At 43.6% G+C, this 23073-nt stretch overlaps 1 protein-coding gene across 1 annotated transcript in view; it reads right to left on the reverse strand.

Annotated features, from left to right (window-relative positions):
• The window catches only part of RCAN2 (regulator of calcineurin 2), a 268922-nt gene extending 246468 nt beyond the window's left edge, over positions 1-22454 (reverse strand). Inside the window, exon 1 of the mRNA XM_065912961.1 lies at positions 22182-22454. The gene's annotated coding sequence lies outside the window, so the exon portion shown is untranslated. The remainder of the gene's footprint in view (positions 1-22181) is intronic.
• Between the last annotated feature and the right edge of the window lie 619 nt (positions 22455-23073).

Raw genomic sequence — 23073 nt, forward strand, 5'->3', positions numbered from 1 at the left:
TGCCATACCCTCCTCCAGGGGATCTTCCCAATCCAGGGATTAAACCTGGGTCTTCCACACTGCAGGCAGATTCTTCACTGTCCAAGCCACCAGGGAAGCCCAAACAGGCAGAACAACTGTAATTCAGACAAGCTTCAGTTATTGCAACTTCAAATTTACTTTGCCATAATCAATTCTCTGCCTCCACTCTTGCTGTTTTTTGTTTGATTTTTCGTTTATTTATTTTTTTGGCTGCGCTAGATTTTCGTTGCAGTGCTCAGACTTCACTAGTTGCATCATGAGGGCTCTAGAGCAAGCAAGCTCAGTAGATGCGGCCTGCAGTTTTTTTTAGATGCCCTGCAGGCATGTGGGATCTTAGTTAACCCATCAGGGATGGAATCCTCATCCTCTGCATTGGAAGGCAGAGTCTTAACCACAGGATCTCCAGGGAAGTCTCTGCCAAATTTTTACAATGACATGAAAAGAGAGCAGTTGAATTGCTATGCTTTCCGGCACCCAGTAAGGACTATTGCTTCTGCTGCTATGCAAAGCAGAATAGCTACTAGATTCCATGAGCCAACATGGTCAAGAGTCATGCTTATTCATTCAACAAAGAATGAATACCATGTGCTGAACAAAACATAGCAAAGTGAACAGCCAGGGTGTCTGCTATCATGGCTTTCAGAGTCAAATGGGGATATCGTGAATCCCCAAAAAGGGTCTTCTTTCTCTTTTCTCTTTTCAGTTTTTCTCTAACAGGGATTCTCATGAACTCCTTTTCAAAGTTTAAAAAAGAAGAAACAAGAAGATGAGCTAAATGAACAGAGAGCAAACAATAGGAAAGCACTGGTATGTGAGGCTGAAAATGTTTTCCATCTATTATCACCAAAGCTATCATGCCGTCTGACCCCATGCAACCTTATGAGATCAAAGCGCAGTTACCCTAATTCCCATTTTGCAGAGCAGAAAGCTGAGGCTCAGACATTCAATGACGTGCCCAAGGTCTCATAGCTGTAATAGAGTAGCACAATCAGGACCAAAATGAAGATCCCCTGAAACTTGATGTAAAGAATAATAATAATAACCAATGGTCATTATCATTAATGAAAAACAGACTCTTAGGATGCTCTGATGATCTGTAGCAAAGACTAGAATGGACAAAGGAAGAAAGAGGCTGGCAGGAACCTTGGGGATCATTCTGCCCAATACCTTAATGAAAACTAGGAAACTGAGGTCAAAGCGGCTCAGGAAAGGTCCTGTCTCTCATGGGAAAATCAGAGCCAATCCAGGATGCAAGCCAAGCTCCTCTGATCCCACTGTGCCCACTGCATTGCTCTCTCTGCACCATTAGGAATGTCAGGGAATGCTAATAATGATAGTGTTGAAAAATGACAGCAAACACTAACTGGGCATTTCAATGAGTTAGACACTTTTCTACACATTTTTTTAAAAACAGGGGAAATTTTATTAAAATTTTAAATAAGAGAAGGATGGTGATTTGTACACAGAAAAAAAATGCCCCCTCTTTTAAAGGCAACCCAAGGTTACTCAAAGTTTGCACTGCTCATATGTAGCCTTGATATCCAGGCTTCCCAGACCTTAGCCCGTAAGCTGCACTGCATTCCCACAGCTATGAAATTATCCTCTCCTGTCTTAGCATCAAAACTCATTGGCCTCTGTTCCAATGCTCCAAAATCTTACTAGGAATTCATCCATAGCAATACTAAAGTGCTAAGGATAAATACACTGTCATATATTACCTCCTCTCTGACTGTCTGCATTTAACAAGACTTTCCTTTTCTTTACCCAAAGTGGTAACCGATGTAGTCATTCTGGACAGACTCAGATATCTTGCAAGCCAGAAGCTTTTAAAATCCCATTATGTTGTCATTATCTTCTCTACCTATGCCAGGCTGGTATCGTTTCCTAGCCCAATTCACAAAAATGGATGGTGGCAATAAGAAAACGGTTATGAACCATGGGTGATATGTACAACTGTCAGTCATCAGTCAGGACCTAGAGTAACAAAGAATCCAAAGGCACCTTGATTGACAAAGCCCGTCCCAGGAGAACCATAGCAATGGAGAGTTTTTCCCAAGGTCAGTCCTCAACCCTCCCAGACACTATTTTCATGTTGAAAGGAAATGTCAATGCCTTATTCCAAAAGAAAGACTTCAGCAAGCCAGACTCCCAGTGGGTGGGGGAGCATTTTTTTGAGGAGAAAGTTTTCATCATGTAGTGTAGAGGCATTCAATTTGGCTCAGATTTGAAAAATTTATGACCACATTTTTTAGGAAAAAATATCACCCTGCCTTCCTTCTAAATTTAACTTAAATGATTTTCATTGTAATGATGCTTAAATATGTACAAACATACAGCTGAGTTCTTACAGTTTCAACTCATCTAAAATCTCCAAACTGCAACTTAATGCTCTAACCAAATATGAAAACATTTAAAAACCAATCCAATGCAAACTAACAACAATGACTTAATATTGAGATGATGATGTTTTGCTAAACATAACCCTCCCTTCCCCATTATGATTCTGGTATGGAAAACTCCAGGGCAGGTGTTCAGAGTTCAGAATGTTCCCTCCACCCACCTTGCAGTGGGACCCTCCTCCCCCTTTGCTTCGTTCACAGCAACATTAAACATTACTGGATGATCACGGGGCCTTCACTGAAGGCAAATTACATAATAAGTCCACCAGTTCATTCCTGTAAGCTCACAGCAACTGAGGTAGTGTTGGCACCAACTGGATTGTAAATAAAGCACAAATTCAGGTACCAAAATGGTATGGCATCATCATAAGGTGGTCATCTGGAAGATCCAGAAGATGCTAATATTACTTCAGATTATTTTTTCACTGGAAAAAAAACCCACACAATTTAAATGGTACCATTCAGAAGTCCTAAGTCCCTCTCCCACAAATGCCCGTACGAATCCCACTTTGACAAGGAGTGGCGGGCGGGGACACAGAGCATTGCTGAGTCCTGGCTCCGTCATTGCTTGCCTGTAAGGCCTTAGACAAGCTTCTGAAATTCCCTGAGACTCAGTCTCCTCACCTAGATAAACAGGGATTCAAAACGGAACCTACCTCACCAGAGTGTTGAGAAGACTGTATGATAATGTGTGGAAGCTGCTTGGCCCAATGCCTGATGCTTCGTAGGTGCTCAATGATCAGCCACAATCACTCCTGCTTACTTACTTGACCTTCAGGGTCCACAAAAAGAGGGAAGGATGTTCCACTGTACCAAAACAGATGCATTTCAGAACAATCTGAGTTGGAGGCAGAAGCCTTTCCTCCATGACTGCCAGTGGATGTTCGGTCCACTGTTACCACTCACGTTTGTGCTTTCGTATGTAATTCGGATGTGGCACTGGAGAGGATTCTGAGAAGCAGCAGCCTTTGGACAAGGTGAAAGGAGTCAAACTTGTGGAGTTACTTGTTTTTACAGTTAGCAATTGTGGCCGGAGGAGAAAGGCTCTTAAAACATTTGAAGATATTCAGTCCTCAATCCCGTGCTTCTGAATGATCAGGATGGATTCAGTGATCGGTTCATATCGGCACTAAGTGGGTGCCCACCACAGGCAAGCCCTTGTAATGACTGCAGGTGGTGGTGGTCACAAGATGGTCTTCACCCACAGGGTACTTACCCATCCAGAGGAGAGGTACATAAATAAAATGACAGCTTAAAGCTTAAACTCTAAGCTTCACTAAAGACAGGGACTATGTTCTGCTGGTTTCTACACCCCAGAGGATAGCACCACACCTAGTGCATAGAAGGAATGAATGAATGAACAAACAAGTGAATGAATGAATCGATACATGCGTGAATGAGCTACAAAGGTTAGACTATGTATGTGCCACAAAAACAGATTAAAAAAAAAAAAGAGTGATGCAATAAGGACCTAGTGTATAGCACAGGGAACTCTGCTCAACATTACGTAGCAGCCCAGATGGAAAGGGAGTTTTGGGGGAGAATGGATACATGAACATGTATGGACGAGACCCTCTGCTGTCCACCTGAAACCATCAAAACACTGTTAATCAGCTATATCTCAATATAAAATTAAAAGTTTCTTTTAAAACAGGAGTGATGGCTCTTCTGAGGGCTCAGGGATGGAGAGAATCCAGAAAAGACAGAACTCGAAGTGCAAGGGGACAATACTTGCCACCCTCAAATGTCTCCTCTCCCAAAAATACCTCTTTGGCATGGAGGCTATTTCCAGGTGAAAACAATTAAGGCCCAAAAGACTCAGGAAGAAACTCTGACTGTCTCTCTAATTGCCTGAAGAATTAAGATAGAGGGCCTATTGCAGGAATAGATCATCACCAGAAATATCTGCAAGTTAAATATCTGGGCTAAGCAGGGTGGGGGAAACTTTTAAAAATCAGAGTCCCCCTGTGTCCCAGGACACAGATTCAACTCTGTGTCCCGTTGAATCCAGCTGGCCCAGAAAACATTTGTTTACCAAAAGTCTGTTTTCCCATCTCTCTGTGAATTGCCTTCCTCCCTTCTGAGGTCCCCAGTCACTACTCTTTCGTCTTCAGCTGATGGTGAGGGTTTCAGCTGTTTGGGCCAGTTATTCACTCTTCCTGGGTCTCTCCCACATGCACAATATATTAACCGTTTGTTTTCCTCCTATTAGTCCATCTCATGACCATTTAATTCTTAATCCAACAGGAAGAAACTAGAAGGGTAGAAGAAAATGTCTTCCTCCCTGGTGGAAGGAAGGCTAGAACTTTAAGAAGCAGAGACAGGAGAAGGTCCAATTATAATTTTACATAGTTGCCATGTGCTCTAAACTAGTCCTTATTTGTAAACTAGTCCTCATTTGTAAAAGATATGATGGATTATCATGTCTAGAATTTCTAAAACGTCTTATATCTGTAAATTGTATGCAACTGCTTTTAGCTTGTATTTATTAATATTACAGAGACATTTGATTTATCTATAAACAACTTGGCAGTTCATTGTTTATTAGAATAGGAAACTGAAGAAATGATATCTGGTCTCTAGCAGTGATGGCTCAATCATTATTATTGCTCTCCTGGGGTGCTCTAGTAAGTGACCATAAAAAAGTCAATTTGCAGTTAGGAAGAGAAATGCATATATTTGGCAGCATTTACACTGACATGATTGACAACAGACAAGACTGACAGAAACTCTACAATGTAAGAGGAATAAGCTCATCATGCTATTAGCATAATGTCTTAAAAATAAACCATCGCCAATCCTAGGATGAGAAAACAATATAGGAATGGTTTGCTTCAGCAATGACTAGGATCTGAAAAACGCTTCATGCAAATTTCTCAGAATATATATACAAATATCTGAAGCCCAAAAGCAACAGCAGACATCATTTTATGGATAATTTGGAAAATTACTAAAAGGACTGGTTTGATCAAAAAATGAATAATTCAAACTGAACAAAAATCATCTGGCCAAAACCATTATGTCAGAGGTGACCTCTCACCCGACCAGATAATGAACCATGTCTACTAGATGTTCTTATACCTGGATGACCTCAAAGGACTACTAGTTTCTTTTTTTTTTAATATTAAAAGTATTATCCTTTAGCTAAGTGTTTATGTTCTCCTGTCTGAACATAGCTCCTCTTTTCTGGTAGGAGGGAGAATAACTACGTTTATCTGATTTTCCATTCTTTTGGAAGGAAGAAGTATTATTTTAGCTTTTCAACACCTTGGGGTCAATGCAATGAAGGTGTCTGAAAAGAATTTAGGGACAGATTCTAAATGGAAAAGTTCCTGAATTGAGTCAGAGTGAGGACTCTGCCAAGATCTGGAATCACTCCTCTAGAAGTAGACTAATCCAAAAAGAGCTCCTGGTGGATGGGGTCAGGGAGTGGGGGCAAAGCAGGAAGGCTGCTGCCATGATCATTTGGGAAACCCACCATGTCAAGCCCTCAGATACACTGAAAACAGCCCCAAATATCAGTTAGACAAACATCTCTATGGGTTTGGGTGGACTCCGGGAGTTGGTGATGGACAGGGAGGCCTGGCGTGCTGAGGTTCATGGGGTCGCAAAGAGTCAGACACGACTGAGCGACTGAACTGAACTGAATCTTTATTATTCTTGGACCTTCTTTCTATATGCCCTTGAAATTTATACAACCATATAAATCCCTAGGATTGGATACCCCCTAAGGTACTTCTGATTTCATTTGGATAAAATAACCTTCTCAGAGTATCACACATTGGCTTGAATTGTAAGACAATAGCCAGGTGTGGTCATAAGGACCTCGTAATGGTTGGTCTGGGATGAAGGGGTTAAATTAAAGGTGAGAAGTACTGAAAATACGGTGTCTGTTTGGTCCTTCTCATCCAAGACAAAGCCTGGGTTAAACATGAGATTTTAAAAACAATTCTAAAGAAACTAAAAAGTTCCTCATGAGGAACCACGCCACGTGGAGATTCCCACAGGTGGAGACCATGAAGGTCATTTTATGAACATTACAGGGTCATTTCCTTCAGTGCCTGTCTGTGGCCTCCAGGGAGGTATTTAGGTTAATAAAAATGACCTGGAAGAAGCAGAGCCCCCAGGCAAAACCACGCAGCTGGGTGCTCCCAAAGCGCCACCGTTGCCTGTCTCCTGTCCCTGGTAAGCTACCAATGATTTCACTAGCACATAACCTAGAGCCATCCTCAGGGTCTTCATGGCCGGTTTCCAACTTCAAGGAAAGCCTCAAAGAAGTAGTTGCAGGCTGGAATCAAGCAACTTAGTTCTAGGGGAGCAGAGGGGGGCTGTTCAGGTTTATCATTCATCTCACCTCCACCCAGCACAACTTTTCCAAATCATCTTCAGGGACTGGGTAAACTTTCCTGACCTTCCAGAGTGATACTGGACATCTCAGTGTGGTTGTCTGTGAACCAGAATGAGAAGGAGATCCCCTTCTCCCCAACCATGATATCTTAGGAGGCAGAACCAAACCAAGGTCCAGGTTGTAAGCCAAGAATGCCTGAGGATACACACTACTATACATAAAATAGATAAAATAACAGAGACCTGACTGGGTATCACAGGAAACTACACTCAGTATCTTGTAAAAAACCATAATGAAAAAGAATCTGAAAAAGAATATTTTTATATATATATATATATGTATAACCGAATCACTTTGCTGTACACCTAAAACAACTCAATATTGCAAATCAACTATACTTTAGAAAAAGAAAAAAAAGGAAAAAGAACCCCCAGGTGAGCTGCGGTACTTGGACACAAGGTCAGAAGGTATGCCCTGAAAAACTGACCAAGCAAATATTTCAATCCAGAGCTTCACCTAAATGTCACCTTGTCAAATTTTGAAGTTTAATGCTAAACAACAGCTGTGTGTGGAATAGAGATCACTAAGAAACAGAAAAATAAGAAAATAAAGAATCCCAAATAAACACATTTATGGTATATCAGTTGCTGAATATCCTCCCTGGAAAAAATTTAACCTTTTTATAAATAGTTGATTGTACATCAGAAAAGATAAAATGAATATCATGAATGCCCACAGCAGGAAAAAATTAACATATTCATGAATTAGCATTTTGCTTTCACTTGCCTTGTCAAGGCTGAGACTCTGTTCTTGAACAAATAAAATCTTGTTTGAACTACCATTAATGTATCTGCATTTACCATCCTCCATTCCAAAATTCATAGAATAATATCTGTAATCAAATACTTTCTTTCAGTACAAAGGATTAAACCTCAAAACAGGAGTATAAACTGGACTTTGTTTTGTCCTGGCCAGATCCCATCTCTTGGCTTTTATCTTGAATAGCTACAGAAGTCAAAATAAAAAATAAGTTATATTAATTTAGCCTGTCTTTCAGATAATGCTATGGGGGAAAATAATTCAAATTGACTGTTTAGCTCAGTAAACTAGTCAATATAATCAGCAGAGCTGATGGAAGCCTTAAAATGAATGCAGAGGCTTTGGTAAAGTGTCTGCCTGCAGTGTGGGAGACCGGGGTTTGATCCCTGGGTCAGGAAGATACCCTGGAGAAGGAAATGGCAACCCACTGCAATACTCTTGCCTGGAAAATCCCATGGACGGGAGAGCCTGGTAGGCTACAGTCCATGGGGTTGCAAAGAGCAACTTTACTTTAATTTGATTAGTCATAAAATTAAAATCCTAGCATAATGACCATTTAAGTAACTTTTTAAGAGATTACAACTGATTACTCTTGTTATTTCTAAGTGTTTCTAAATGTTATTTCTAAATCAAAATGATTTACTCTGCCTTTCATTTCATGGAAGTGGATAAAAAGAAAAAAAAAAACACCTGTCTGGAGCTTGCCCCAAAGGCCCTGCCAACAGTAGACGGGAACCAGTGAAAATGAAGGAAAGCTACAGTAGAACTAATGCAAATAAGCATGTCTATTTACTGTAGATCACAACAAACTGTGAAAAATTCTTACAGAGATGGGAATACCAGACCACCTGACCTGCCTCCTGAGAAACCTGTATGCAGGTCAGGAAGCAACAGTTAGAACTGGACAAGGAACAGACTGGTTCCAAATCGGGAAAGGAGTATGTCAAGGCTGTATATTGTCACCCACTTATTTAACGTGTATGCAGAGTACATCATGAGAAATGCTGGATTGGATGAAGCACAGGCTGGAATCAAGATTGCCGGGAGAAATATCAATAACCTCAGATATGCAGATGATACCACCCTTATGGCAGAAAGGGAAGAAGAACTGAAGAACATCTTGATGAAAGTGAAAGAGAGTGAAAAAGTTGATTTAAAATTCAACAATTACAAAACTAAGATCATGACATCTGATCCCATCACTTCATAGCAAATAGATGGGGAAACAGTGGAAACAGTGAGAGACTTTATTTTGAGGGGCTCCAAAATCACTGCAGATGGTGACTGCAGCCATGAAATTAAAAGACGCTTGCTCCCTGGAAGAAAAGTTATGACCAACCTAGACAGCATATTAAAAAGCAGAGACATTACTTTACCAACATAGTTAAGGCTATGGTTTTTCCAGTAGTCATGTATGGATGTATGAGTTGGACTATAAAGAAAGCTGAGTGCAGAAGAATTGATGCTTTTGAACTGTGGTGTTGGAGAAGACTCTTGAGAGTCCCTTGGACTTCAAGGAGATCCAGCCAGTCCATCCTAAAGGAAATCAGTCCTAAATATTCACTGGAAGGACTGATGCTAAAGCTCAAGCTCCAATACTTTGGCCACCTGATGCAAAGAACTGACTCACGTGACCCTGATGCTGGGAAAGATTGAAGGCAGGAGGAAAAGGGGACGACAGAGGATGAGATGGTTGGATGGCATCACCGACTCAAACACGAGTTTGAGTAAACTCCAGGAGTTGGTGATGGACAGGGAGGCTTAGCGTGCTGCAGTCCATGGGGTCGCAAAGAGTCAAACACGACTGAGCAACTGAACTGAACTGAACTGAACAGATTTACTGTTAATTTTTCAGGATATGAAAGGCAGACTGAACTAGTTCCCACTTAAGCAGAGGTTGCTTCATTATACTTAGTTTAAGTCACCTTTAGTGGTCCAACAAGACACACACACACACATATCCACATGCCAGGTCCTTGATAACAGAACCACCAGGAAAGAAAGAAATCCATTCAAGTCAACACACCTACAAACACTCAAGCATGTGAAATCTACCAGATGTTACCCACCATCCTCGACTCCCACAAAGAAAGTCCAACCTCTTTAAAGCCCTGGTTAAGCAGTAGGGGTCATCTATGGAAAGCACAAATACCAGCCATCCCTTATCTTCAACAGAAAGAGTGCTGACAAGCAGGGCAGAGGTGAGAACTGAATTCTCATGCATTGCTTGTGGGGCAGATACCTAGTACAACCTCCTGCAAAAACAATGAAAAGCAACATCAAAATACTGAGAAAGCCTTAAGAAGGTCCATCTATTTGAGCCAATAATTCTACTTCTAATACTCTAGCTTGAGCAAATGATCCAAAATACAGAAATAAATGATGATCAGAAATGTTCACCAAAGTATTATTTATGACATTCTGGATAACTGGGAACCACCTAAATGTTACAGGGAAGAAAGTAAATCGATTTGGTGATGTCACCCATGGGATTGTTGTGCAGCTACCGAAAACAGTGCTCACTGTTGACATGAAAAGTTGTTTAAAATGTGTGATGAAATGCACAGGATGCAAAACTCTATGGACTGTATGAACTCGACTTCATGAAAACATGTCTATCACAAACACTGAAAACAAATCCGCCAAAATGTGAGTAGTAATCATCATTTGCTCATGGTAACACATGTGATTTTAATTTTCTCTTGTTGTACCATTCGAATGCAGAGTTCCAAAGAATAGCCAGGAGAGATAAGCAAGACTTCCTCAGCAATCAATGCAAAGAAATAGAGAAAAACAATAGAATAGGAAAGACTGGAGATCTCTTCAAGAAAATTAGAGATACCAAGGCAACAGTTCATGCAAAGATGGGCTCAATAAAGGACAGAAATGGTATGGATCTAATAGAAGCAGAAGATATTAAGAAGAGGTGGCAAGAATACACAGAAGAACTGTACAAAAAAGATCTTCATGACCCAGATAATCACAATGGTGTGATCACTCAAACTCACCTAGAGCTAGACATCCTGGAATGTGAAGTCAAGTGGGCCTTAGGAAGCATCACTACGAACAAAGCTAGTGGAGGTGATGGAATTCCAGTTGAGCTATTTCAAATCCTAAAAGATGATGCTGTGAAAGTGCTTCACTCAATATGTCAGCAAATTTGGAAAACTCAGCAGTGACCACAGGACTGGAAAAGGTCAGCTTTCATTCCAATCCCAACGAAAGGCAATGCCAAAGAATGCTCAAACTACCACACAGCTGCACTCATCTCACATGCTAGTAAAGTAATGCTCAAAAGTCTCCAAGCCAAGCTTCAGCAATATGTGAACCGTGAACTTTCAGATGTTCAAGCAAGTTTTAGAAAAGGCAGAGGAACCAGAGATCAAATTGCCAACACCCGCTGGATCATCAAAAAAGGAAGAGAGCTTCAGAAAAACATCTATTTCTGCTTTACTGACTATGCCAAAATCTTTGACTGTGTGGATCACAATAAACTGTGGAAAATTCTGAAGGAGATGGGAATACCAGACCACCTGACCTGTCTCTTGAGAAATCTATATGCAGGTCAGGAAGCATCAGTCAGAACTGCACAAGGAACAGATTGGTTCCAAATAGGAAAAGAAGTACGTCAAGGCTGTATATTGCCACCCTGCTTATTTAACTTATATGCAGAGTACATCATGAGAAATGCTGGGGTGGAAGAAGCACAAGCTGGAATCAAGATTGCCGGGAGAAATATCAATAACCTCAGATATGCAGATGACTCCACCCTTATGGCAGAAAGCGAAGAAGAAGTAAAGAGCTTCTTGAGGAAAGTGAAAGAGGAGAGTGGAAAAGGTGGCTTAAAGCTCAACATTCAGAAAACTAAAATCATGGCATCCGGTCCCATCATTTCATGGTAAATAGATGGGGAAACAGTGGAAACAGTGGCTGACTTTATTTGGGGGTCTCCAAAATCACTGCAGATGGTGATTGCAGCCATGAAATTAAAAGACGCTTACTCCTTGGAAGGAAAGTTATGACCAACCTAGAGAGCATATTAAAAAGCAGAGATATTACTTTGTCTACAAAGGTCTGTCTAATCAAGGCTATGGTTTTTCCAGTGGTCATGTGTGGATGTACGAGTTGGATTATAAAGAAAGCTGAACGCCAAGAATTGATGCTTTGAACTGTGGTGTTGGAGAAGACTCTTGAGAGTCCCTTGAACTGCAAGGAGATCCAATCAGTCCATCCTAAAGCAGATCAGTCCTGGGTGTTCATTGGAAGGACTGATACTAAAGCTCAAACTCCAATACTTTGGCCACCTTATACTAAGAGCTGACTCATGTGAAAAGACCCTGATGCTGGGAAAGATTGAGGGCAGGAGGAGAAGGGGACAAAAGAGGATGAGATGGTTGGATGGCATCACTGACTCAATGGACATGGGTTTGGGTGAACTCTGGGAGCTGGTGATGAACAGGGAGGCCTGGCGTGCTGTGGTTCACGGGGTCACACAGAGTCAGACACGACTGAGCGACTGGACTGAACTGAACTGATACCATTCTATGTCTTCTGAGAATTTTACAGAAAGCACATACGTCTGAGGGGCTTCCCAGGTGGCACAGTGGTGAAGAATCTGCCTGCCGATGCAGGAGATGCAAGAGCTGTGGGTTTGATCTCTGGGTCGGGAAGATCCCCTGGAGCCCAGAAATGGCATCCCACTCCAATATTCTTGCCTGGGAAATTCCATGGGCAGAGAAGCCTGGCAGGCTACAGTCCATGGGGCTGCAAAGAGTCACACACGACTGAGCGTACACGCGCACACACACTCACATTTGAGAAAAAGGAATTACTTTGAAGACTCAAGGCAGAGGGTCCCTGGTTCTCCTCCGAGTGGACAGACTCCAGCAGACACTGGGAAATATCTCTAGCTTTTTAGAGCAGATGCCAAGTACCACTTGTCACTCACACTTATATAAACTTGATGTAAACCCAGTGATGACTTCCTGCCCTCCACAGCATGCCTATGCCTCCCCTGACCTTGTCTTTGACTTTCAGCCTTCCCTGTTTATACAGAAACACCCCTCTGGCAGCCTCCTCTCTCTGTGAACCATGCTCTCCTCGCCCCCTTCACCAGCGGGACTCAGTTCCATGGCCTGATCAGCCTTCTCCTGGTCCAGCCTGGTTGAGTCTTGGGACTGACAACAAGCCCGTTACCCTTGAAAGATACGGCATCATAATAAGACTACCAAAGCCTAGGGGAAGGAAGTGCAGTTTTCTTAACACATTCTAAGAAAAATATCATATGATGTCACTTACATGTGGAATCTAAAAAAGGGATACAAGTGAACTTATACACAAAACGGAACAGACTCACAGACACAGAAAACAAACTTATGGTTACCCCAGGGGGAAGGGTGGGGGTAATTAGGAGTTTGTGAATAATACACACACATTATTATATATAAAATAGATAAACAAGGACCTACAGTATAGCACAGGGAACTCTGCTCAATGTTATCTGGCAGACTGGATGGGAGGGGAGTTTGGAGGAAAACGGATATATGTATTAATATATTTATGGTCGAGTCCCTTCCCTGCCCACCTGAACCTATCACAACATCGCTAACCAGCTCTACTCCAATATAAAATAAAAAGTAAAAAAAAAGAGACAGTGCAGCCACAAAACACCACATACTGTATGAGTCTAGAATATACATGAAATGGAATTTATATGAAATGTTCAGAATGGGGAAGCACAGAGTTACAGAAAATGAGTGAGTGCTTGTCATGGGATGAAGAGAGACGAGGAATCACTCTAACTGGTACAGCGTTTCTTCTTGAGAGGGTGAAAGTGCTCTAAGATTAGATTACAGTGGTGACTACACAACTTGTAAATATACTAAAAACATTGAATTGTACAAGTTAAATGAGTGAATGTATGGTATGTGAATTATATCTCAATAAAGCCATTTATAAAAAGAGGAAACTATTTCTTAATAACCTATAGGAAAAATAATCTGAAAAAATATATATATACAAATATGTATGTATAACTGATTCACGTTGAAGTACATCTGAAACTAACACCTTATAAATCAACTATGAAAAATGCATTCTATAAAGGCATTTTATTTATTTATTATTATTATTTTTTTTTGCTGTAAGTTTTGGCAAATGTTTAATAACATGCGTCCACCTTTACCGTGTCATACAGAATAGTTTCACTATCTGTGAAATCATTGCCCAGTATGCCCTAGGCAATATCTAGTCATTCTTCCTTCTTTCCTGCCCCACAGTTCCTAGTAACCACTCATCTTTTTACTGTACCTAATTCAGCATCCTATACATACATATTTTTTTTTTATTTTATTAGTTGGAGGCCAATTACTTCACAACATTTCAGTGGGTTTTGTCATACATTGACATGAATCAGCCATAGAGTTACATGTATTCCCCATCCCGATCCCCCCTCCCACCTCCCTCTCCACCCGACTCCTCTGGGTCCTCCCAGTGCACCAGGCCCGAGCACTCGTCTCATGCATCCCACCTGGGCTGGTGATCTGTTTCACCATAGATAATATACATGCTGTTCTTTCGAAATATCCCACCCTCACCTTCTCCCACAGAGTTCAAAAGTCTGTTCTGTACTTCTGTGTCTCTTTTTCTGTTTTGCATATAGGGTTATCGTTACCATCTTTCTAAATTCCACATATATGTGTTAGTATGCTGTAATGTTCTTTATCTTTCTGGCTTTATAAAGGCATTTTATATAGAGTGAACTTCCTTCCTCTCGCACACCTGGTGCTATTAATATACCAGACCCGACTGTATCTGAGCTCTTAGGAGGTCCCTACTGTGACAATCACCCTTAACAACGGTGCAGAGAACTCCGTGTCTCAGTGCACCTTGGAAGACTCATAGCATTTCACCCTCACGACTCTGTAAGCCTGGGAGATCAAGGATTATTTTCCTAATTGTACCGATAAGAAAATTGCAACTCAGAGTCCGAGCACTGAGTGGCTCATGGCCCCTGATCCTCAAAGCGTGCTCCTCTGTAAATAGTGATGATAATACTCACGTGGGTGAGTCGTTGTAAGGATCAAATGAGATAACATATGCAGACTGCTTAGAATCATGTTTGGAACAGGGGCAGCATTCAGCAAATGCCAGCTCCTGTGACTGTTAGGTCAATGGGAAGCTCAAGGTTACATAGCTGGGAAGTGACGGCGCTAGGCTGGGAAGTCAGGCTGTTTCATGCCAAGTCCATGCTTTTTATACTCTGTTCCTAACACCCTAAGAGGAGTATAAAAGCATGGTCCACGCCCTCACAGAACTTACAATATTTAGTATTGGGCATATCTCAATCATGTGAGACATAAATCTGTGACTCCCACAAAGAACTAAGGCAACAGTAATAGAAACTAGGATACGGCTCTCAAACTACAGAAGTCTTTTGTTCAACAGCTACCACTCTAGCATCTTCTTCTGCGTACATCCCAAAGCTCAGGAATCCCCTTGCTTCATCCCTGCTTCAAAGTGAGTGGAGACGGGGACACCAGACATGAAAATTAACTCCCTTCCCATCCTGACTACAGAAAACACTTTCCATGGGCCTTCTGAACTGCCAGAAGTTTGAGCTATCTTTGGAAACTTGTCTTTAACTTCTAGAAAGTATCATTCATAATCACACATATATGCTTTAAGGGACTTCAGAATAGCTTCAGTTGAGTCTAAGGCTGCTTCTCCCTTTTGAAAAGAATCTGAAACTCGCTTAATTAATTTTACCCACAACATGACACCTGGCTGTTTGTAACATAAAAGCTCCAAAACAGTGAACATTTTTTAAAGCAAACACAGAAGATTCTTCATGAAGCTTCTCAGAAGCACCGCATGCACACATACACTGGGTAGGAAGTCACTCTGTCTCCTGTACGTGCGGTGCCATAATCGTGGAATCCAGGGTCACTAACCCTAAGCAATACTACTTCTTCACAGCAATTTTGGCCTATTTATCTGACAAAAGATGAGCTTAAAACTTTGTGTTGTGGAATGTTGACATTTCATATCTAAGAGGGTAATTTATCAACAAACTGGAGATCCATATTTTGAAAGGTATTTAACGCTCTGTGTGTTTCCATAGTTCCAATAGTAATAATATATATATTATTACTTTCTAAGAGACAGAGAAATAAATGATGATCACTAAGAGGTGGCCCTTAGCAAAACTGTGAAGTGCATGTTCAGTCATGTCCAACTCTTTGCGACCCCATGGGCTGTAGCCCACCAGGCTCCTCTGTCCATGCGATTTTTCAGGCAAGAATACTGGAGTGGGTTGCCATTTCCTCATTTCCTCCTCCAATTAAACTGCAAAGTAAGAGGAGCTTATCTTTGGAAACACTCTACCTCCCTTTTCTGCACGTTTGTTATCCTGAAAGTGAGATATAAGGAACACAGCCCCCCACCCAACTCACTGAGCATCTTCAGATGGACAGCCTCATGCTCAGTGCCTGCTCCACGTAGCCTGTCTCATGCCTTACAACAAACACCCTTACAACACAGGTATTCATCACCCCCATTATTCAGAGATAAGGAAATGGAATCTCACAGAACCTAAGTGACACATCTCAAATAAACTGGCCAGTGACTATGGAGATTCCTCCACTTCCGTGCCAGCCTGGGTTTCCCCTGCCTGAACTGGGTTCTCCCAACCTCAGATACCCCCATCAGCTCTGGCACTGTGGACACTATAGTTCCCATCAAGCTGCTATGAACAGGCCACCACTTGAGTTCATCCTCTTAGACCAGGAATAGGTCCTGTTTCTATTCTGAAAGAGACCAGGCGAACATGATCTTAACCCAAATCTACAACTCTAATAGTATAAATTTGAGATGCAGATGGCAGGACTTCAGAAGGCAAAGACTCTTTAGAGATCATCTGGTCAATCTCTTCCCCCATGACTACACAAATTTAAAAAACTAAAGCTTGAGAGGGGATGGAACTTTGCAGAGGTCACCCCACAAATTAGGTGCTGGGCCCAGATGAGAGCCAGAACTTCTCACTTAATTCTGTTCTCTTTTGTGGCATCAGTCACAAACACTCAAACACGGGGTAAAAATACACATTGTAGGCTAAAGAGGAATGAGTTCAATATTATTAATTCATACTGGCTACTCAGACTGCCCAAACTTGAACTCTGAGTGCCCTTCTCACTAACTGTGTAAACTGGATAAGGTATCCTCTCTTTGCCTTGGGTCCCTTATCCATCATATGAGAATCACAATAGTGTCTGCCTTATAAGGTTACCGGAGAAGGCAATGGCACCCCACCCCAGTACTCTTGCCTAGAGAATCCCATGGACAGAGGAGCCTGGTAGGCTGCAGTCCACAGGGTCGCGAAGAGTCGGACACGACTGAACGGCTTCACTCTCACTTTCACTTTCATGCATTGGAGAAGGAAATGGCAACCCACTCCAGTGTTCTTGCCCGGAGAATCCCAGGGACGGGGGAGCCTGGTGGGCTGCCGTCTACGGGGTCGCACAGAGTCGGACACGACTGATGTGACTTAGCAGCAGCAGCAGCAGCAGCATAGAGTTACCATGAGGATCAAACATGATAATCCATGTGGCGCTCCACCTTCTTTGTGCTTGGCATTTGTAAGCTCTGAATAAATGTTAGATATTATTACTATCATTAAAATTATTACTCTTATCGCTACTACAGATAATTTCAGATGAGTGCATGCTAAGTCATTTCAATCATGTCTGACTCTGCGATCCTATGGACTGTAGCCACCAGGACTGGAGCCCACCAGGCTCCTCTGTCCATGATATTCTCCAAGCAAGAATACTGGAGTGAGTTCCCATGCCCTCCTCCAGGGAATCTTCCCAACCCAGGGATCCAATCCACATCTCTTATGTCTCCTGCATTGACAGGCAGGTTATTTGCCACTAGCACCACCTGGCAATTTCAGATAATTGACAGCTAATACTTTCATTCTGGGGTAAGAAGGTGGCAACAACTTCCTGCTATCAAATTCATCTTCCTCTTCTCCAAAGGCAGCACTAGCCAGTCTTGGAGAAGGCAATGGCACCCCACCCCAGTACTCTTGCCTGGAGAATCCCAGGGACGGAGGAGCCTGGTAGGCTGCAGTCCATGGGGTCGCTGAGTCAGACACGACTGAGCGACTTCACTTTCACTTTTCACTTTCATGCATTGGGGAAGGAAATGGCAACCCACTCCAGTGCTCTTGCCTGGAGAATCCCAGGGATGGGGGAGCTTGGTGGGCTGCCATCTATGGGGTCGCACAGAGTCGGACACGACAGAAGTGACTTAACACAGCAGAGCACAGCCAGTCTCAGGAATGAAGGTAAGCTGGATGAGTGGAGGCTAGCACCAGGAATGAAGAAACTAACTCTGAAGATAAAACTGCCAGCCAGAGTATTTTTATTTGTATATTCAGAGTTAGAATCTCCCACCCTTCTCAAAATCACTCTTTCTCGTTTACGGTTGACCTCCGTGCAACGCAGGGGTTTACGCTGCCCCACTCACCCACCTCCAAGTGGAAAATCCGAGTACTGTTATATCTGCCTCAAAAACAAAGGAACTGATAAATGACTCACCCAAGGGCAGGAAGCCGAAATGGTTTGGACAGGGTTGGGACTCCAACCCCAGATTTTTTGGTTCCACATTTTGTGATCTCTAATCACAGTTCGAATTTGCATTGCTCAAGGATCAACTGTACTTCCTTTCTTCTACCAGTTTTATTGAGATATAATTAACATAAAACATTGTATTAGTTTTAGCTATATACCAAATGATTTGATACATGTATATATTGTGAAATAGTCACCTCAGTAAGTTTAGTTGACATCCATCATCTTACATAGGAATAAAATTTTTTCCTTATAACGAGAACTTGTAAGATCTACTTTCTCAGCAACTTTCAAATATACAGTATTGTTAACTGTAGTCACCATGCTGAACATTACACTCCAAGAACATATGGGTCTTGTAACCCGAAGTTTGTACCTTTTGACTACCTTCACCCATTCTGCCCATCCTCCGTCCTCTACCTCTGGCAACCAATGATCTATTCTCTGTATTTTTCATGAGTTTGGTTTTTTCAGACTCTACATGTGAGATCATACAGTACTTAACTGTCTCTGACTTATTCACTTGGCCCTCAAGCATTAACAATGCCCTCAAGGTGAACCCATGTTGTTGCAAATGGCAGGGTATCTTTTTTATGTCTGAGTAATATTCCACTGTATTTATTTATATATATATATATATAAATATATACAAAGTCATTATTTATATATACGCACACACACACACACACACACACACACACCACATTTTCCTCATCCACTCATCCATCAACAAGTATTTGTTTCCATATCTTGGTTCATATAAATAATGCTGTAAAGAACATGGAAGTGCAGCTATCTTTACAAATTACTATTTTCATTTTCTTTGGATGAATAACCCAAAATGGGATTGCTGGATAATGTGGCAGTTCTATTTTTAATTTTTTGAGGACTGTTTTGCATAATGGCTGCACCAATTTACATTCCCACCAACAGTGCACCAGGGTTCCCTTTTCTCCACATCCTCATCACACTTATTTGTGTCTTCCTCAGCTTCTTTCATTATTGTCTTATAGTTTTCAGGGAACATATCTTTCACCTCCTGGATTAAATTTATCCCCAGGCATTTCATTTTTTGGATGCAATTACAAAATGGGATTGCTTTCTTAATTTCTCTTTCTGATAGTTCATTATGTTAGTATATAGAAATGCAACTGATGTCTGTGCATTGATTTTATACCCTGCAACTTTACTGAATCTGCTTATTAGTTCTAACAGTTTTTTGAGTAGAGTCTTTAGGGTTTTCAACATGTAATGTCATGTAATTTGCAAGCAGAGACGGTTTTAGTTCTTCTTTTCTGATTTGAATGCCTTTTTTCCCTTGCCTAAATGCTCTGACTAGGACTTCCAGTACTGTACTAAAGAAAAGAGGCAAAAGTGGGCATCCTTGTCTTGTTCCTAATCTTAGAGGAAAAGTTTCACTTAAAATTTCACATCTTTCTCAAACCTAATCTTTGTCCTTGACTTCCCATCTCAGTGAAAAGTCTGACCATCCATCTAAACATCTAAGCCTCTCCTTCCCCATCACCAGCCACTTGCTGACCTAAAGCCAGTGATTCTCACTCTGAAATGGCTTTTTGTAGTTCTCTCTTCTCCATCCCCATTCTACCTGGTTCAGGCACAATTAATTGTACTTATTTTATTTTGTCTGGACTGCTCCAATGGTCTAAAATCTGAGCTCATTCTTCTTTGCAACCCCACCTACTTGCCACCTCCGAAGTCACTTTTGCAAGACAAATTAGATCAAATCATTTCTCCCATAAAAGCTGCATGGCTTCTCCTCCTCTGCAAGGTATATTCATAGCCCAGTCTCACCAAAACACCTCCTCCCAAACACTTCTGCCACCTCTTCATTGCAGAACACCTACCAGTTCTTTGAATGTGACCTTTCCTTCAATGTGGAACACCTAGCTCCTTCTCTACTGAGATCCGGTCCGAACACAAACTTCTCTGCAAGCTCTTTCGGACTCCCTGCACCCTTCCTTTCCTGGACTCTCACTGAGCTTGTTCCTATCTCCACTAAACACTCACCATGATGATCACTTATTTTCTTATCCTTTCTGCTAGACTGATTTCTGAAAAAAAGGCCTCATTCTTTTAGCCTCTAGCACATGGGTTTCCCAGGTGGCACAGTGGTGAAGACTCTTCCTGCCAATGAAGGAGACAGGAGACGGGAGTTCAATCCCTGTGGGGCACCCAGTACTTAAATTAACTGCTGAATAAACTGAGTGGATGGCACAGAAAATAAAAGGAATGGGAAAATGAGACCTCAGCAAACTAGCAAAGTTGATCTCAATAAAGCTAATTTCTATAATATATATATATATGACTAATGCAAACGATTATGCAAGTAATTTTTAAAAGAGTGTGATGTGTACTTGCAAATGACAGAACTCCCAAGTTCCCACTTATGCTCGTTAACCCTTCCTCGCTGGACAGAGTGTCACCTCCTCCCAGACTTCCTTTGGTTCTGCAGCAGCTGCAAACAAGGCATTCTGAAAGCTCTTGGAATCTTGGGACTTTAGTTGAGGACATGTTCCCTCATAAAACGCTAGGAACTGGACTCAAGTAGTAGGTGCTCAATAAATGCTGATTTGGTTTGCAGTGGATTTGAAAGCAAAGAGCAACTCACATTTTAGACTAATGCAACACACAGATTGTACTTAAGATAATAGCTCTAAGGCTAAAGAAAATCAATGCGGAGACTGAAAAGCAGCCAAACGTTCACTCCTCTGCCTTGGTCCACAGTCAGTGCTTATCTGCTTCTTGATCCTTTCTAGCTTCTAGGCTTTTCTTACTTCATCGTGTTCCTGGAATGGAGTGGGCCAGTTAGCAAGTGTTTCCCTGTGCTTGCGATATATTTTGTTCTGTGTTTCGTGCTGATGTTATAGGTGTTAAAAATTGAGCTGTGTTATTTAAAAAATATATACTAGCTTTCCTAAAGCCTCGCCTCTGCAAGACAGGTGGGATTCTGACTTAGGGAAGAGAGAAAGGTGGACTGGAATGCTCTAGCATCTCTCCTCTCCAATTGTGGGACATAGGTTAAAGGGAGCTCAGAAACTTTTGTTTTTACTAAAAGGATACTTAAAAAAAAAAAAAAAGCTTTGGCAGCAGACTCATTAAATGTCCACTAAACACTTCTACCCTAATGTAGGAAACAGGAAAGATTCAAAGCATGCAGTCTGCTGTAATTCACTTCGGGATGAGAGAAAGACAGCAGTGCCTTGGAGAATAAATCATTAACTAAAAGTCAAACCGAGACACCCTGGAAACCAGTGAGACCGGGAGGCAGGAGAGGGATCAGGCGGCTGGGGTTTGCCTGTTTTCCCTCCGGTGACTTCTAGAGCGAAGCATCCCACAGTCAGGAGGAACTCGGCAAGCTGTGCTCCCTTCTACTTCACTTTTCAAACTTGAAGTTATTTTTAGATGACCCAAGCCCGCTAATCCCAGGCAGGACAATTCCCAGCCCGCTGCGCCTCCAAGCACCTTCCCCTCCCCAGCCCTTTCCTTTAAGCGCTGGGAAAAGAGGCTCCGATTTCCCGTTCGCTCTCTGCGATCTGACCACCTCCCCTCATCCCTTCTCCAAATCTCGGTCCCGGAGACCACAGGCGTCACTCTCGCTCCGCCAATTCATGCACCTGCTGCTGCTGCTACTAGAAAGGCGAATCTTTGGGCCACGAGGAATGGGGAAGGGGCTCCTAGAGACCCGCGCCCTCTAGAGGGGGTCGAGGGACCTCGGTCCCCACGGCCGCCTCCAGGGCCGAGCACTGGATCCGCAGACCACCCCCTACCGCACCGCCACGGCCACCGCACCCGGCCCAGCCCCCGACCCCGATCGCGCTCGGCCGCCCCCCGCCGCGGTCCCCCCACCCCGGTCCGGCCCCGGTGCCGCGCGCAGCCCCGGGCAGGACAGGACAGGACAGGGTGCCGGGGCGAGCCGGCCGGCGCCGTTACATAACCGACCTGCTGGGCGTCCGCGATGCGCCGGCGGAGGCGGAGGCGACGGCTGGGCGGTCGGTCGGTCGGCGGGGCCGGCGACTGCGGGCGCGGCGCGGCTGCTCACCTGGCGGCCGGGCCGAGCGCGCGCGGGGACGGGCGCGGTGCCCGCGGGCCTGGGCGTGGGGCCGTGCGCGCCGCGCCCCGCCTCCCGGGCTCAGACTCCGGCTCCGCGGGTCGGCGGGTCTCTGCCTCCCGCCTGCTGCTCGCCGCAACCTCCGCCGCCGTCACCCGGGACAAAGCGGCTCCGGGGAGGGGCCGAGCGGGCGGCTCTCGCAGGAGCCAGCGGAGATGGGCGCGCCCCCAGCTCCGACTCATCGGGCCAACCTCCAATCAGACCCCGGGAAACCGAGAGCCCCTGTCTGGCCTCTGCTCCTCTCCTCCCGCCTGGCCCTGCGCCCTTCCCGGTCCCCTCTTCCCGCTCCCCTTCCCGGGCTCCCCCGCTGCCCTTCGCCCGGGTGCCCAGGAGGGGGGCGAAGGGGGAAGACTCTCTGGGGACCCAGCGCAGGACCCTGTCCTTAGGAGTCCCAGCGAGGAGAGGCTCCTCGGGGTCACGGCCGGGGTGGGGGCCTTTGGGGGGTCGGAGTGAGCAGGGGGCTGATGCTGAAGGTAAGGGTGACGAAACTGGCAGAGAAGCAGTGCTGAGGAATACTGGAGCTGATGGAGCACCCCCCTACTCTGGCTAACTGAGGAAAAGTCGAGAAGCCCCTAGAAGGTCCTGGAGCGCCGCGCTGGGTGGGCGCCGGCGCCCTGGGGCTGGCTCGCCGGCCGGGTCCCGCCCTCGGAGCTGAAGGTGCCCTGCGCGGGCCGCAGTTCTGCCGGGTTTCCCAGCCACCAGACCTTGGGACAGAGGGCTTCA

Source organism: Muntiacus reevesi, chromosome 20 (genome assembly GCF_963930625.1).
Source record: "Muntiacus reevesi chromosome 20, mMunRee1.1, whole genome shotgun sequence".
NCBI lineage: Eukaryota > Metazoa > Chordata > Mammalia > Artiodactyla > Cervidae > Muntiacus > Muntiacus reevesi.